Genomic DNA, 14,625 nt, shown 5'->3' on the forward strand with positions numbered 1-14,625 from the left:
TCAATTTGAACAGGATCAGACTCCCTAAACAGATTCCTGAAATAATGATGCCATGCAATCTAGACACTACATTGCCTTGTAGGTGGTCTTGAAAGGTCTGGTGTCGGCTAACCATCAACCAAAAGTTTCTACTCCGTGAGCAGACTGCCTCTAACATCATCTGGCCATTGCGGGTACTGCGCAAATATTTGTGGCTTTTTTTGTAGTCGTTGCATAGTTTTTTTTTTTTTTTTTAGAGAAGAAAATCCTGGCTATCAGCCACTGAATTCTTAAGAGCCTTGATAGATTTCTTAATTATATTTTCCGTAAAGATGTCCCTTCATCAAAAAAGGGCTCTTAACCACTGATTCTTTGGCCGTTGTTTACTTTTGGGCAGTCTAGATCTCATATAAATTACATAAAATGTTTTGGGGCACAGTAGCGATCAAAATCAGAGTATAAACTTAGGCTTATTACAATTTTCTATTCAAAGTGAGACCCCCGCTGCTGAATTGTACCACTCTATTGTTCCCGGAATTCACTATAACATCGGTTTGGGCACTCCTCTCCGTAACCTGTATTCCTAATTGAAAGGACGCTTTTAGAGGATTACGATCACTGGAACCTATCTCTCTTATTGTGAAACTATCACACAGAGTAAACAAATCATCTGAGAGAACCAGATAATCGATTATGGACCCTGCTAGCCCGTTCTTCCAAGTACTAAGTTCCTGCTGATGTTACCGTTAGCAAGCAGTAACTTCCAGTCTGAGAAAAAATTCAGCCATCTTTCACTGTGACTTCGGCTAGTGGGTTTCTTGCCCAAAATACTTCCAGTCGTTAAGCAGTGAGAATTTAAGACTCCACCCAATAATAGACCTCCATGTCCATACACCAAAAATTCACCTTCAGAAGCAGATTAGATGGAGATTTCAAAAACAAGGATAAGCATGAACATGCAGGGTTCCAATAGAGATTGAGAATCATAATTGATTGGTGTCACAACCCACTCTGAGCAAGGGCCTCGCGTCAAAAATCTCTTGGACATCTGCACTAATGAGATCTAAATCAATCATACATGAATTACGGGCTGCTATTAATAAGCCCCCCCCCGCGGGCCGACCACCTTTGGAACGAGTGGCTAGTTGCTCCATTATCTTAAATCCATTGATCTTGAAACTATCCTATTTCAAGAAACCTGGCTACAGGATAAAGTCATGATTATGAAAAATATACTCACTGATGGCTTTATTTCTAAAAAGAACTAGAGACCTGCGTGTTCAGCTTATAAAATTCACCCTTTTGTTCACTAAAGCAAATCTTCACTAACATTTAACTTCTGAAACGGCAACAGGGACCAGTTCTTCGTCTTAGTACCAGCCAAAGGTGCTTTCACTAACTGTGTTGGTCGCACCTCTATCATTCCTCAGTCTGTTACGTTCACTCTCATCCCTGCCATTCAATTCCACACATGATCTACTTTCATTGATCCAATGGTAGGCCTTAAAACTTGATAATCCATCTCGGAAGCCAAAACCTCATCATCCAGCCTCCTAAATTCAGTTTCAGCATTCAACATTGCATGCACACCTAGCCATGTTTGTAATCCAACTTTTACTACATGTGTTGATGCATCAAATGGAAATCGAATGTACTCAATATCATGCGCAGAAAATAAGAATAAATCCGGTATGACCCTCATAATGGACAAAATAGCACTTCGGTTCAGCACTCTATGGCAATCACCATTGTTTAGCTGCCTTAGCCAAACTCTCAGTATGGCAAAGGGTTTAGAGATCTGAGACCTGGGCTCAGTCACTTGATCCATTTGAGTGATACTCTCGTATTCTATCACTGATCCTGAAAGCCTCTCTGTAATCCACTGGGCAGAGATAGTTGCGGACTCAGATACCCTCTGAGCATTTAAGACAACGACAGATGGTAAGGTTGCCAAAGTTAAATCTACAGAGGCCAAATTCACAGATGGAGGATTTAAGGCCAAGCCAGTAGTAGGGCTCCCACCAGATGGTGATGATAGAGGCATAGGTTTAGTGAGTACTTTCTCTGTTTGAACTCCCACACAAGATTTTAATAATGGAACCTCAACCACTGGAGTGGCCACTGTTTTTATAATAGTATCCAAAGTCGGCTTCTGCTCACATTCAATTGGTAGGCCAAAACCCATATTATTCTGTTGGCTTATGGTCTTGGTCTTAATTTTTGATGATTTGTGTACCAATGGAGTCTCATCACAGATTTTATTTAATGCACCAAAAAATGTCCTCTTGCCAGCTTTTTTAGCTATCTGACTTTTTTTTCGGTTCTAAGATTTGGGACCCTGTTTCAACAGCTCCCGCAACCCTTTTAGATTTCTTTGTCTTTCTTATTTTTTTTTTTTTTAGGATGTTCATCAAACTTGATCAAATTCAGATCAGCAGAATCTAGAGATGTAGATGGAGGGCTCCTCATATCCGAGGGTTCTTCACAAGGGACCTCACAAGATCTTAGACCATCAGAGATCTGAGCAAGCCTTATGAATTATTCTAGTAACGATTGGGATAGAGTAGTATCATCAATATCAAGATTTGAAGCATCAGCATCTAATTGGCTAGGACACACTTCTGGGGCTTTATTTTTCAGTTGGTTGGAAGTCTTTTTTAGGTAATGTCTCCTTTCATCGATTTCAAGTGATGGTCAATGTTGGAGAAATCGTCGCAATACTCTGTTAGGATGGCAAATTGGTCTCTAGATGATAATTATGCATCCATAAGAGTCGTGTTTATTGCACTTTTAATGCCAACTATAGAAGAATCACAGCCGCCTAGTTATTTTGTTAATTCAAGTAACATTCCCGAGTGCGTTACAACGTCTCCTCTTAATAGCTGAAACACATTGACCCAGGAGTTCAAAACAAAATTCAGTGCTAAAAGTGTTGGATCAGCAGAATCATTTTCACATATAGAAGAATTAACATGATGGGGCTGAACCATATTTCTCCTATCCGTGTAAGAGACTGCCACCATCACTCTGGCGGAGAGCCTGTTATTGAGGGTGTGATGTTGAAAGCAGTCATTTGGTTGGGAGAACTGCACTGAGCATTAACGGAGACTTAGCTATATCTTCTCTGACTGTGTTACTCGCAGAGGGAGAGTACTCATGGCAATCTAGCCTTAGTATTTTAGGCTCTGCTGTTAACACATCCCTCAAACTGCAAGATCTTTTTTTTTTTTTTTTTTAAAGGAAAGCTGTGATTTTCAGTTTCATTGACATAGTCGATAAACTGTATTCAAGATTATTGGTAAATAATAATTGAGTACTGAAGGACTAGAAGCAGACATTAAGATTGACTGGTTCACAAAGAGACAGGCTTTTGTTAATCAAAATGGGGCTCCCACTTAATTGAGAGATGAGCTTCTCAGTTGCTAAGCAATTTGTCCAAGTCAGAGTGTCCACTTCTGGGGCTCTCAAACTCCCACAAGGGGGGGACCACATTCAAATCCCACAAGTGGTGAAGGACCCTCAGCAGAAGAAACTGATGCGAGTTTCAAAATGTCATGACTACTTTTGATAAGAAACAGGACACATCACTAGAGATCTTGCAGCAACAATGGCAGGGATGGAACTACAAGAAACTATGGAAATTACAGATAAAGCAGGCTAGACGGAAAGGCAAGCACCTCATCACATGAAAGTGGGTTAATCAAACTATCGACACCAGCAACAAAAACAAATGTACATTTATTGTGGTCTTGGGTTGACATTTCGTAGCCACTATTAAGACATGCATATTGGTATCGGAGAGGCAGAGGTGGATGTAAGCCAATTGCTTAGGAACCATGCAGATAAGCTCATACAGGGGGAGGATGTGCTCTGTAGAACGCTCCCCTGAATCTGCGAGTGGATGCCTGCTTTTTGGGGAATGTAGGTAGGGGCCCACGATGCAAAATCAATATCACAAAATGTTAGGCTTAGACAATTGTGCATTTCAAATGCTTTGATAGACATCTTAATTGACTCTTGATTTAGACACTTGAGGGCCTCATATACTTATAATAATCATTCCTCATGAATGTTAGATTTAGATGCTTGTGCACATCATGTGCTTTTCACTGCACATTCATTGGTTCTTGTTCTTCCCAGCCCTTGGCGTAGTTGGCTTTTTACCATCCTTTGTAATGACTCTTTGCGTGGAACCTTGGAATTTGTGTTGTAGTATGCCTCACACCTTCTCCAGAAACAGCTCTTCGATTTGAGCTGAGCTTCACCAACAAATTATGGCTTCAAGTCTCTTTGGATGGAACCGTAGACTTTTATTCCTGAATACATTACTCTTTCTCTCACTCAAAACAGTTTTTGGATTTGCCCTGGGATTCACCAGCAGGTTCATGTTTCAAATCTCTTTGCATGGAACTTTGAATTTCATGTTTAGGTATGCATCAGATTAATTTCTCCTCTCACATCTTTTATTCCATGCATGCCCCCTTGGGGCTCTAACTGAATTCTCCAGGTCTCTCCCTTCCCTTGTTTCTGCTTCGTGGGCCTTCTTGGTCTCTCTGGTACTTACCTTGTGGACATTTTCACATCCACAACTTCCTTCTCAAGCTCCTCTTTAGGATCCCCTCTCTTCTACTGTGTTACTCCAACTTCTTCTCGATCAGATATACCATCTGTGTCTGAATGTGTATCGGGCTGCCTGTTGCTGTGCTGTTTCCACTTTCTGCTTAGCTGCTGTCAGGGACTCTCCACTACTCCTGAAATTCCTTGGTTTGAATGCCAATCACCTCTCTATGTGCGATGTAGTCAGCGTTGGCCATCAGCATTTTTAAAGCTGCTGGGCCAAGTTCCCCTTTGCTCTCTGTTACTCTTTGTGGATCTGAATCAGACTTCTCTCAGTCAGTGTTCACAGCATCTATTGGTACATGCTGTCTCAAACCAGGGTAGTGACCTGCATATCAATCTCCTCACTGTTCTTTCTTCATACTTCTCCCAATTTAATGGTCCCACCTCTGCGGCTGAGTCAATCTGTAAATGAAGAAACAGACTTCTGATGCCAATCTTCGTCTTCTGACAATGCTGATCCACCAAATAAAACAAACGGCGGTACAAATATCCTTTAACATTAACATAACATATAGAGAAAAGAAGTCTGTTCAAGAACAGTTAAGTTGAAACATTTCACTGTGATTCATCCCTTGAAATTCAATGAAACAAGCTTTAGTTAAAGTGACGTTTACATTGTGCTCCAATGCAACAACACTCCAGAGATTTGCAAGTTAAGAAAATCTAAGCCTTTGTTGCACAGATCATGACCACTATGATGACATCACTGACCACTTCACTGACGACATAATTTATGAAACCCTCACTGACCTCATTGAAAACTACCTGCAATATTAAGAAACCTATGTATTTCAATACATTTGTGATGTCAGGAGTTGAGCAGTGGAATATTTGCTACTAGAATCAAACTTCAAATTTCATGCAGATTCGTCAAACGGTTCAAAAATAATAAGCAACACAGTTTTATTCCCGAAAAGACAGTACAATGAGGTTTCACCATAACTATAGGGCATCAACCATCTCCATATTAAATATTTACTATGGTGATGTTCAGATTTAATATTGGCTTTATTTTAAGTCATTTAGTGTTTAATAATTGGTGAATTATTATGGATTGCAACTTATCGCTAGTAACCTTAACTTTGTTTAGCAACTATTTTCCTCACCGATTTCCTCGTTGTTTAATGGAAGATTGTCTAAATTGTATGTGAATTATGTTTCCATATTTGCTTAAAATATGAATTACTGCATACTATTTTCCTTACTTTTTTTGCATATTCTTTTGATTGTGTGTGCTGATTATTTGGGTGATTTTCAAAGTATCCAGTTTTTGCATATTGTATGGTTATTGTGTGCTTAATATTTTGAGAATGATCTGAGTGTGCGAATAAGGCAACATTCTGTGGATCGGTTTGACTTTTGGTGGTCTAGTGACATAGTACTGGTTAACATCATAACCAATGAAGATGGTGGATGTTTTCTATTGAGGTAATATAGTGTGTCTGATTGGAAGAGTGTGTGGAGTGGATAGTTCTATCTAGATGTATACGTTTGTGAAATTAAAATAAAGTAATGTGACCTATCGGGGTCAACATAACTAATGTTACATTGTGGTGTTTAATTGGTAGGGTATTTTTTCTTAACGTATATTTATTGACATTTTTGGATAACATTAAGCAACAAATTCTCCCCCATGTCCTCCCCAACTTTGCCCCTCCTCCCCCCCTCCCCGACACTGAATTGCCCTCCCCTAGCACTCCATTGGTCGGCTTCCAACATTAGACCTTTTCCCACGGAGAGTAATCAAACAATGTCCAAAATTCCCAGATTATGCAGACACATTTGAAGACTATAGTCATCACAAAGGCAAGTTAGGACCATTCCCCAGTCTTCCCGAAATTACGGGTAGTCCCCTTGGTGTTATAAGTTATCCACTCCATAGCAAGTATTTGCCAAATGTTGGAGAGCCGGGCCTCCCTGCATTTCCATTTCCTAGCCATTTCAGTAGTGCAGCTAATACAGAACCATGTATGCCTTAAATTGCGCCATATCCCTGCCCCAAAGGCCCAGCAAACCTGCTTCTATCCCTAGAGGAAGACTCATTTTCAGCATTTCCTTGATTGTGCCTTGCTCCCGCTCCCAGAAAGGCTGCAGTGCCACCAGATATGGGCCCAATCCCCTCATCCCTTACAGCCCCTGCAGCAACTTGGCGGCACCCTTTGGTACATCGTGTGAAGTTTCTCTGGGGTGTAGGGCCATTAGAGTAGCACCTTGTACCAAGCATCCCTCAACTGAATCGACCAATTGAGTTTGGGAATATTACCCCAAAGGTATTCCCACTCCTCTCGACCCAGTGTTCCCTCCCACTTCCCCATGTAAGGCCACCCCACACTCACAGAACTCTGAGATAATTTGATACAGCGCCAAAATCGGGTATTTTTGTCCCCCGAGCGGGTTGTAATGTATTTCTCAAGGACTGTCGGATGTCTACTGGCAGCTACCTTGTTAGACGGATGCGAGACCCAGTGGTGCAGTTGGCAATAATTAAATCTGTCCCTCTCTATCAAGCCAAAATCTTGTTTGCACTGCTCAAAGAATTTTATTTCTTGCCCATCCATTAGATCCCTGAGTCTGAGGCATCCAGCCTCTCTCCACCGTTAGAAGGCGGCCTTCTCTGCTTCCGGGGTGAATTGAGGGTTGCCAAATAGATGTGTGAACAAACCCGGCATGGACGAAATCCCCCTTTGGTGCACTAGCGCATCCCACACTTTCCACACCAGTGCTGTAATCTGCGAGGCCTGCATTCCCGCTGGTCTATCAGTTTCAGTCAGCCATAGAACCTGCACTAGGGGCCCCCACTACTGTTCTGTCCATGTGCGCCCAGTGTTTCGTTGCCTCCACCGATAGCCACTGCTTTATCACCCACAGCTGGGCAGCCTGGTAGTAATGATAGAAGTTCAGAACCTCCATCTCCCCCCTCACCCCCAGATCTCGGGGTCATTAGCATCTGCAGTGCCACCCTCGGTTGCTTGTTTCTCTAAATAAACACGTAGAGATGTTTGTTCAGCGTGCAGAAGAAACCCAGAGGGGGCGGGGGGGGGGCGGTAGGGCCTGGAACAATACAGGAAGCAGGGCAGGGTTACCATCCGTACCGTGGCCATCCGTCCCATCCAAGATATGTGGAGTGGGTTCCACCGTTCCAGATCCATCGTCAGGGAACGGATCTGCGGGGGATAGTTTGCGCCATACATAGTGTCTGTAGACTTTGTTATGTTAACCCCCAGATACATTTATTCCCTAGCCCATTGGAACTGCTTGCACCCCTGTGCATCTTCCAGTGTATTGCCTGTCGGCGACAGATTTAGAACTTCCGATTTGTGTGCGTTTACCTTCAGGCCTGACGCCCTGCCAAAGGTCTCAAATCTCGGAAACCGCAGCCACCAGAGAGGTGACCGAATCCGCCAGGGCCAGGAACATGTCATCGGCGCACGCCATGACTTTATAGTCTTCCACCCGAATGGGATACCCTTTACCGCGGGTGCCTCTCTCAGCTGTTGTAAAATGGGTTCCAAATAAATTGCGTTGAGCATGGGCGAAAGCAGGCAGCCCTGTTTAGTCCCCCTATTTAGTCTAATGGGGCCCGAGAGTTGTCCATTTATCGATAGAAGGAGGCTAGGTGATTGATAACTCGCCTGGACCCACCGAAGTCTCTCTTCTATGCCCATTTGGGTCATAGTGTGAAAAACGAATGAACATACTACTCGGTCAAATGCTTTTTCAGCATCCAAGGCTAGTAAGACTGGGAATCCCACACTTCGAGACCTTCTCGATTAGGTGACACACCCGTCGTGTATTATCTGAGGTCTGGCGGGATCTGATGAATCCCGATTGATCCGGCTGGATGAGGTTAGGGAGCAGGGCCTCAATTCTAGATGCCAAAATCCTGGTGTAGATCTTGGCGTCCGTGTTGATAAGGTCAGTCGGGCGATTGGAACCGCACAGTGTGGGGTCCTTCACCAGCTTCGGGAATATCACCATGTACTCGGAGATGCCCCCTGTAGCCTTGAAAGAGTTGGATAATTGAGCTAGCTTCAGGGCAAGGATGGACTGATATTTTCTATAGAATATGGCTGTAAAGCCGTCTGGGCCGGGTGCTTTATGTGAGGGGAGCTGCCCGATTGCCAAGCACACCTCTTCTTCTAAAATGTCCCCCTCCAACACGACTCTGTCCACCACTGTCTGTCGGAGGTGTAGAGAGCACCCTGCTGAAAGCATTGCAGTGTATTCCCCGTTCCCATGATTTATTTCCCTGTGTCATCCTGAATCTTCAGGATGGTTTGGACCGCTAACTTCTTCCTTAATTGCCTAGGTAGGATCTTACTTGTTCTATTGCCCTTTATGTAGAATCGTTGCCTCGCACTCAAGCTGCTCTGCACTACCCTCTTTGCCCGCAGCAAATCTAGTTGCCCTCTCGTTCCTCGATAGCTTTTCAGCCTAGCTCTCGATGGGCAGTTGCCCATTTTAGACATATGTACCTTCTAGTTCCCGTCCCAGCATTCTTATTTGTCTATCCCTAGTGGCCTTGAGCACGATTAGATCTCCCCTCATCACCGCCTTAAAGGCATCGCAGCAGGTTCCTCTGGAAGGTTCGGACATGGTGTTGTCGTGAAAGTAGTTCCTAATTCTCTCCCCTACAGTCTCAGAGAGCTGTGTCTGTGAGAATCACTCCGGAAGGGACCATTGCCAAAGCCCCCTGGGGCTCTGAGGAAGGCAGACCGTCGCCTCCACAGGGGCATGAACGGAGAGTGCTATCGAGCCTAGGGATACCTCCTGTATCTTCCCATTAGCCGCACGGATACCCATATGTAATCTATTTGAGAATGTGATCTATGTACATGGGAGTAGTAAGTAAAACCTGCTTCCATTCTACGCATGTCCCACACGCCCACCAGCCCTAGATTGGAGAGCCTATCCTTGAGTCCCTGAGAGGGGGGTCCCCTGCAAAGTTTGTCCTGCCCCATTGTGATCTACCCCCGGTGCCCAGGCCATGTTGAAGTCCCCTGTTAGGATGATATGTCCTTCGGTCACCTTTTCTAGCTTGGCCAGGGTCGCCTGGCGAAACTCATCCTGTCCCGAGTTTGCTGCGTACACCGTCGCTTTCGTAAATGTATCTGCATTGAGCTTAATTTTAACAAATAGAAAGTGACCCTGCTTATCTTCTCGTGTGTCCAGGATCGTCAGATTAGGGACATTCGCAAATGCATTCATTACCCCCGCCGTCTTGTCCTTCACATCCGATTGGAAAATGTGAGATTACCCACGCAGCCGGATTCTATGCCGGTCACTCCTCCGGATGTGGGATTCTGTGAGTGTGAGCAAGTCAAGTGGTCCACCCTACAACGCTTAGATGAGGAGTTCAGTCTGCTTAGATTTGTTATTTGTGATTACCTTAAAGGTTTCTTATCTTCCCCATAGCTGCCCCTCACGTTCCTACCAGACCCCACAGGACTTCAGCGCTGTAGCTTTGCATGATACCCACCTGCTGCCCCTTCCTGGTGCCTTGCATACTCCCTCTCGTCTCTGCTGCCTTCTCCCGGATGCCTCGGCCTTCTTCCTTCCCCCCCTCTGCTCCCCTCCCTTGGGATCCACTTAGAGTGCCTAGCAGTTTCTAACCCTCTATTTCCCCTTTCCCGAATCCCCAACTCCTCCTCCCTCCAACACCCACCCAGGCCGGTCCATGGGTCCTAGAGATCCTCTAGGGGTTAAGCCTCGGCCATGGGCTGGAAAATAGCCTGGATATAAAAACTACAGGGAGATATCACTAATCCTCCCCATTGAAACCAAGAGGTCGCCGTACCAAACCTGTCACTGACCCTCCCCTAACCACCCCCCTCCAACCAGCTCTGAGCTGAGGAGCCATTGACCGAATCAGGAGAACCTCTCCTCGCCCCGGCAGTACAATCTCGGCTGGTGCCAGCCCCAGATGCCCCTCGTCACCCATCGGGCAGGGCATCCTTTGATTCGCCTGTTGTCTCTTGCCACCGTTGCCCATTCCCATTGACGTCTTCTCTGGGAGGAGAGACTTGTATCTTTGGAAGGGGGAGAGCCCTCCGGGTCCTCCGGCGAGACAACCTTGAGGCCTTCTTTGCAGGTTGTCACCCTACATTGCCCCCTTTCCATGTAAATGGCAGTCCAAACGGGAAGGTCCACTTGTAGCGGATCTTCTCTTGACGCAGGATTTTGATCACTGGCCCTTCAACCTTTTCAGCAGGGCTGGAGTGTGCCAGGTCCTGGAAAAGCTGGACCACCGATCCATTTATATGTAGGGAGCTGGCTGTCCGCGCTGCTTTTAAGATTTCTTCCTTTTAACCATAGGATGCAAAGGCAGCAAGGACATCTCTCCGGCCCACCATGTGGATCCTGTCTAAACGCACCCTCTGTGGGGGGACCTCCATTAACAGATCTGCAAAGAATGTTTGAACTGTTGCCTTGAGGTCTTTATCAGCGACTTCTTCCGGAACATTTTTGAGGCGTATGTTGGCAACCTATTCTCAAGGTCTTCGCACTGGAGGTCTAAGTTGTGCAACAACTGAGATAGTTGTTCCAGCGCCTCTTCTGCTTTCCTGGAGTCGTCAGCCAATTTCTGGATAGCTTGCTAGTTAGTGTCCATTCTCTCCCCCAACTTTGTCAGTTCCCCTTTAAATTCGTGCACTGCGTTTTCAAGTCCAATCTTAATGAGGAGAACTGCTCCTGGACGGTGTCTGTGATCCTCGTCTGGAGGTCGGATATGCGCTGCACCAAGGCCTCTTTATTCACTGCCATGGGGCCCTGCTGTGTTGGAGATTCCCCTCCTACAGGTGCACATACAGGTGTCGGGGGCCGTTTGATGCCTCTATTTGTCGAGTTGCCATCACTTGGAAAGTGGCCCCTCTGCCACCTGCGGAGTCGTCGCTGGGTGCGTCAGGGTCTCTTTCCCTTTAGGCATGGGCTCAGTGGGAGCACTTGCTCAATCCCTCAGCCCCTGCAGTTGGGACTCTACTCCCCTGAGATGTTTATTGGTCTTCTATGTGCCGAGCGGGCCCTGCTCCTGCCTCCTACACCACTTCTATCAGTGGATGCCCAGCCCGTGCACCGGTGGCACTGCCGCTTCAGCAATGAGCCTGCTATTGAGAGCCCTTAGCAGTGTATGTTGGCCCCTTACTTCATGTGACAATTGGGACCCTCTCTTCTGAGTGTAGCTGTAGCGCCTTAGTAATGTTCAGTATCCTGAAGGTCACCCCAGGGCTCCTCACTCTCTCCCATTGATGTAGGCTGCCCCGGAAAAGGATCTGCGGTGCGTTTGCCCCTCGTCTGGGCCACCCCCACAGGTCTCGAGGGGGGGGGGGGGGCTGTTGCGACCCTGCTGGAGCGTGTTGGGGCTCCAGTGGCAGTGCCCTCTCCTTTCGCCCTTATCCCGGGACAGCGGTTGTTGAGCTGAAGCCTACCTTCGTGATACCAGTGGGGTCCAGCGTTTCTGTGGGAACCGCTGGGTCCGATATGCCCCACAGAGCTGACTGGTTGTGTTAGTGCTGGTGTGGTGACAGCCCCCCCACCCCCGGCCTGTCACCCCTGCAGGGTGTATCACATACATGAGAGGCAGAGCCTGCACCACTCCTCATCTTCTGCTGATGTTGCTGATGTCAGCGTCTCTCCTGTTTCATGCTGGTGCCCCCCCCATTAACCCTCCCCGCTGCGCTGCTAGTCATGTAGGCCCTCATCTGAAGCGACCCGAGCCGCTGTGCGGCCTGGATATGGGGTGAGGATACACAATCCCCGGGAGCCGTCCGCCACCTGGGAGGTAGCCTCCAGCCACTGCTCTGCTCCTTTGGGTCGCTGCTGCCCAGGCACTCCGGATTCCCTGTGCTCCGGGATCCCGGCAATCCCTGCTCTCCCCCACTACAGTGTGTGGCTGCACCGGGCTTCCGAGGCCACCACAGCCCGAGACAGTCGATCCCTCACTTCGGGCTCCGGCACTAAGCAGGTTGTTCCCCGCCGTGGGCCGCCCCACGTGGCCACCGCCAGCACTGTTTGTTTCCCGCTGCACCGACTTGCAGCGCTTGCCCGCCTCCACCGGTGCAAGCCCCCTGATGCGCTGCTTTATAGCATAGCTCTCAACCATTTTTGTCTTAAAGGTGGGTGAAATCACCTGATTTTTGTTTTTGGCGGGTGAGACGCCCATTGGAGTGAATGGGAGTGCAGGGGGCTTGGCGGATGAGTCTGCCCTTTACAAGGCGGGTGGGACCCGACAAAAGCGTGTGAGTTGAGAGTTATGTTTATATGGCGGGGGATTCGGACTGGACTGGCTTAATTAGACACCTTTTCGGTTAGGGTTGGGGACATGTCCTCCCCCTGCAGGTGGCCATCTTGAATCCTGAGGGTATTTATTTTAATACTTTGACGAAGACACGCATGGTCGTTTTGGTATGTGGACTTCAGAGCATACTTTTATGAGTGTTCTAAGGACTTCCAAGAAATGTGCTCATCAATAATGATTTCTTATTAGGTTGTGTTGATCGAAGTAGTGATATGTAATAATTTGTGCATTTATTTTCAGGGTTTGACGACATTTTAGAAGCAGGCTTTGCAATGGATTTTCAAATGTTGCGAAAGGAAATGGGATTTTCGGCAGGAAACTATTGTTATACTGGTAGGGTGACTTTTTTTAATGGTATTGCTGGGGGTGGTTAAATGCATTGATTTTGGGTTGCAACGATGGAATTGTGATTTTGTTCTGTGGTGGGCTAATGGGTAGTCGTTTTGCAGTAATTGCCTACTTAGCTTTGCATATTTTATTGTTGTATCAATCCATGATTTTTTTCACGAGGGAATTTTAGCTTTTTGCACAATGTTTTTTGTTTTTTTTCATCATATATTTTGTTTCCGTGTGATATGTTTTCACGGTTGCTTGTGGAATATGTTGTAGTCCATTGCTTACTTAGAATGGGACCGTTTTCACATTAGTTTTTTTTTTTTTACGGTATATTTCGACTTCTGAATTTAACTTTACATTTCATATTGTTTTTTTGTATTGTTGGTCCTTTTATGAGAACAAGATTTGCCATGGTGGATTCTGTTTTGGGACGGTAGGCGAACATTAGGCACCCTCTTTTCTTTATTCCAACCAATAGAAAGCTCAAACAGGAAATCCCAAAGTTTAACTTATTAATAAAACGGCCACAACTCTGCATTTACCATCATGCTTGTGCCAAAATAGTCGTTTGTCGAAATACAATAAATATGTGACTTGAAATGCACGACTTCCTACAAACATGACCTGTTTCTATATTCCGTCCTCTTTACTTCGCTGCTCATGCAGTAGATAAGTACTCTTTCTTTGTCACTTAATGTTGTCATTTGTTTGGATCGTGACAGAGGCACCACGCGCAATCGATTTTGAAATTTGTACGTTTCTGTTCTGGCTTGGCTAATGGAATATTTATTCTTCAAAAGAGGGCCGATCATCGGAGGGGGCTGCAGCGGGGCAGCCGAATTGCTGGTCACTGCAGCATGGTTAATAATCTGTGGAACCCAAAGCCGGGTGACCTGCTACCCTGGTTGTTTGTTTTGTACAATGACGACTTGAGGCATTGGCTTGTGGTTGGCAATAAAAGGGTGTGGATTTTTATTGCACAAAGTATAATCATAAAACATATTTTGGTAAATGTATTTATCCAAAAAACACACAATGATAAGTGCTGTTACCTTTTGGGCACCAGGACCAGAGGGCGCCTACCTGGCCCGGGCCTCCAACTTCTTCCCACTACTTCGTGGGCCCATTCGTTGCCCTGTTATTCCCTTTCTTCTCCCTTTTTCTTTCTGGGTGGATGGGATTGGGAAAAGAAAGAAGTCTCCTGCGTTTGCGGAATGACTGCTGGTGTTCAGTTCGGAGTACCAAGGAGAACTGAATTCTAACTCCCAGTTATCTCCTTTCATTCCCCTTCCATAGCCTCACAGCTTTGCCTGCTCCCATGGGCTTGCTGCCCTTCTGGCCGGCTGGCGCTGATGGCCATTCACACCTTGGTGTGTCCTCTTTTCTCAGCCTTTGTT

At 46.1% G+C, this 14,625-nt stretch overlaps 1 long non-coding RNA gene across 1 annotated transcript in view; it reads left to right on the top strand.

Moving 5' to 3' along the window:
• Positions 1–13,221, top strand: part of LOC138566010 (uncharacterized) — a 36,759-nt gene extending 23,538 nt beyond the window's left edge. Inside the window, exon 3 of the long non-coding RNA XR_011301778.1 lies at positions 13,133–13,221. This is a non-coding gene — a long non-coding RNA (uncharacterized lncRNA). The remainder of the gene's footprint in view (positions 1–13,132) is intronic.
• Positions 13,222–14,625: the final 1,404 nt, after the last annotated feature.

This window comes from Ambystoma mexicanum, chromosome 2p (genome assembly GCF_040938575.1).
Source record: "Ambystoma mexicanum isolate Mex_15411 chromosome 2p, UKY_AmexF1_1, whole genome shotgun sequence".
Lineage (NCBI taxonomy): Eukaryota > Metazoa > Chordata > Amphibia > Caudata > Ambystomatidae > Ambystoma > Ambystoma mexicanum.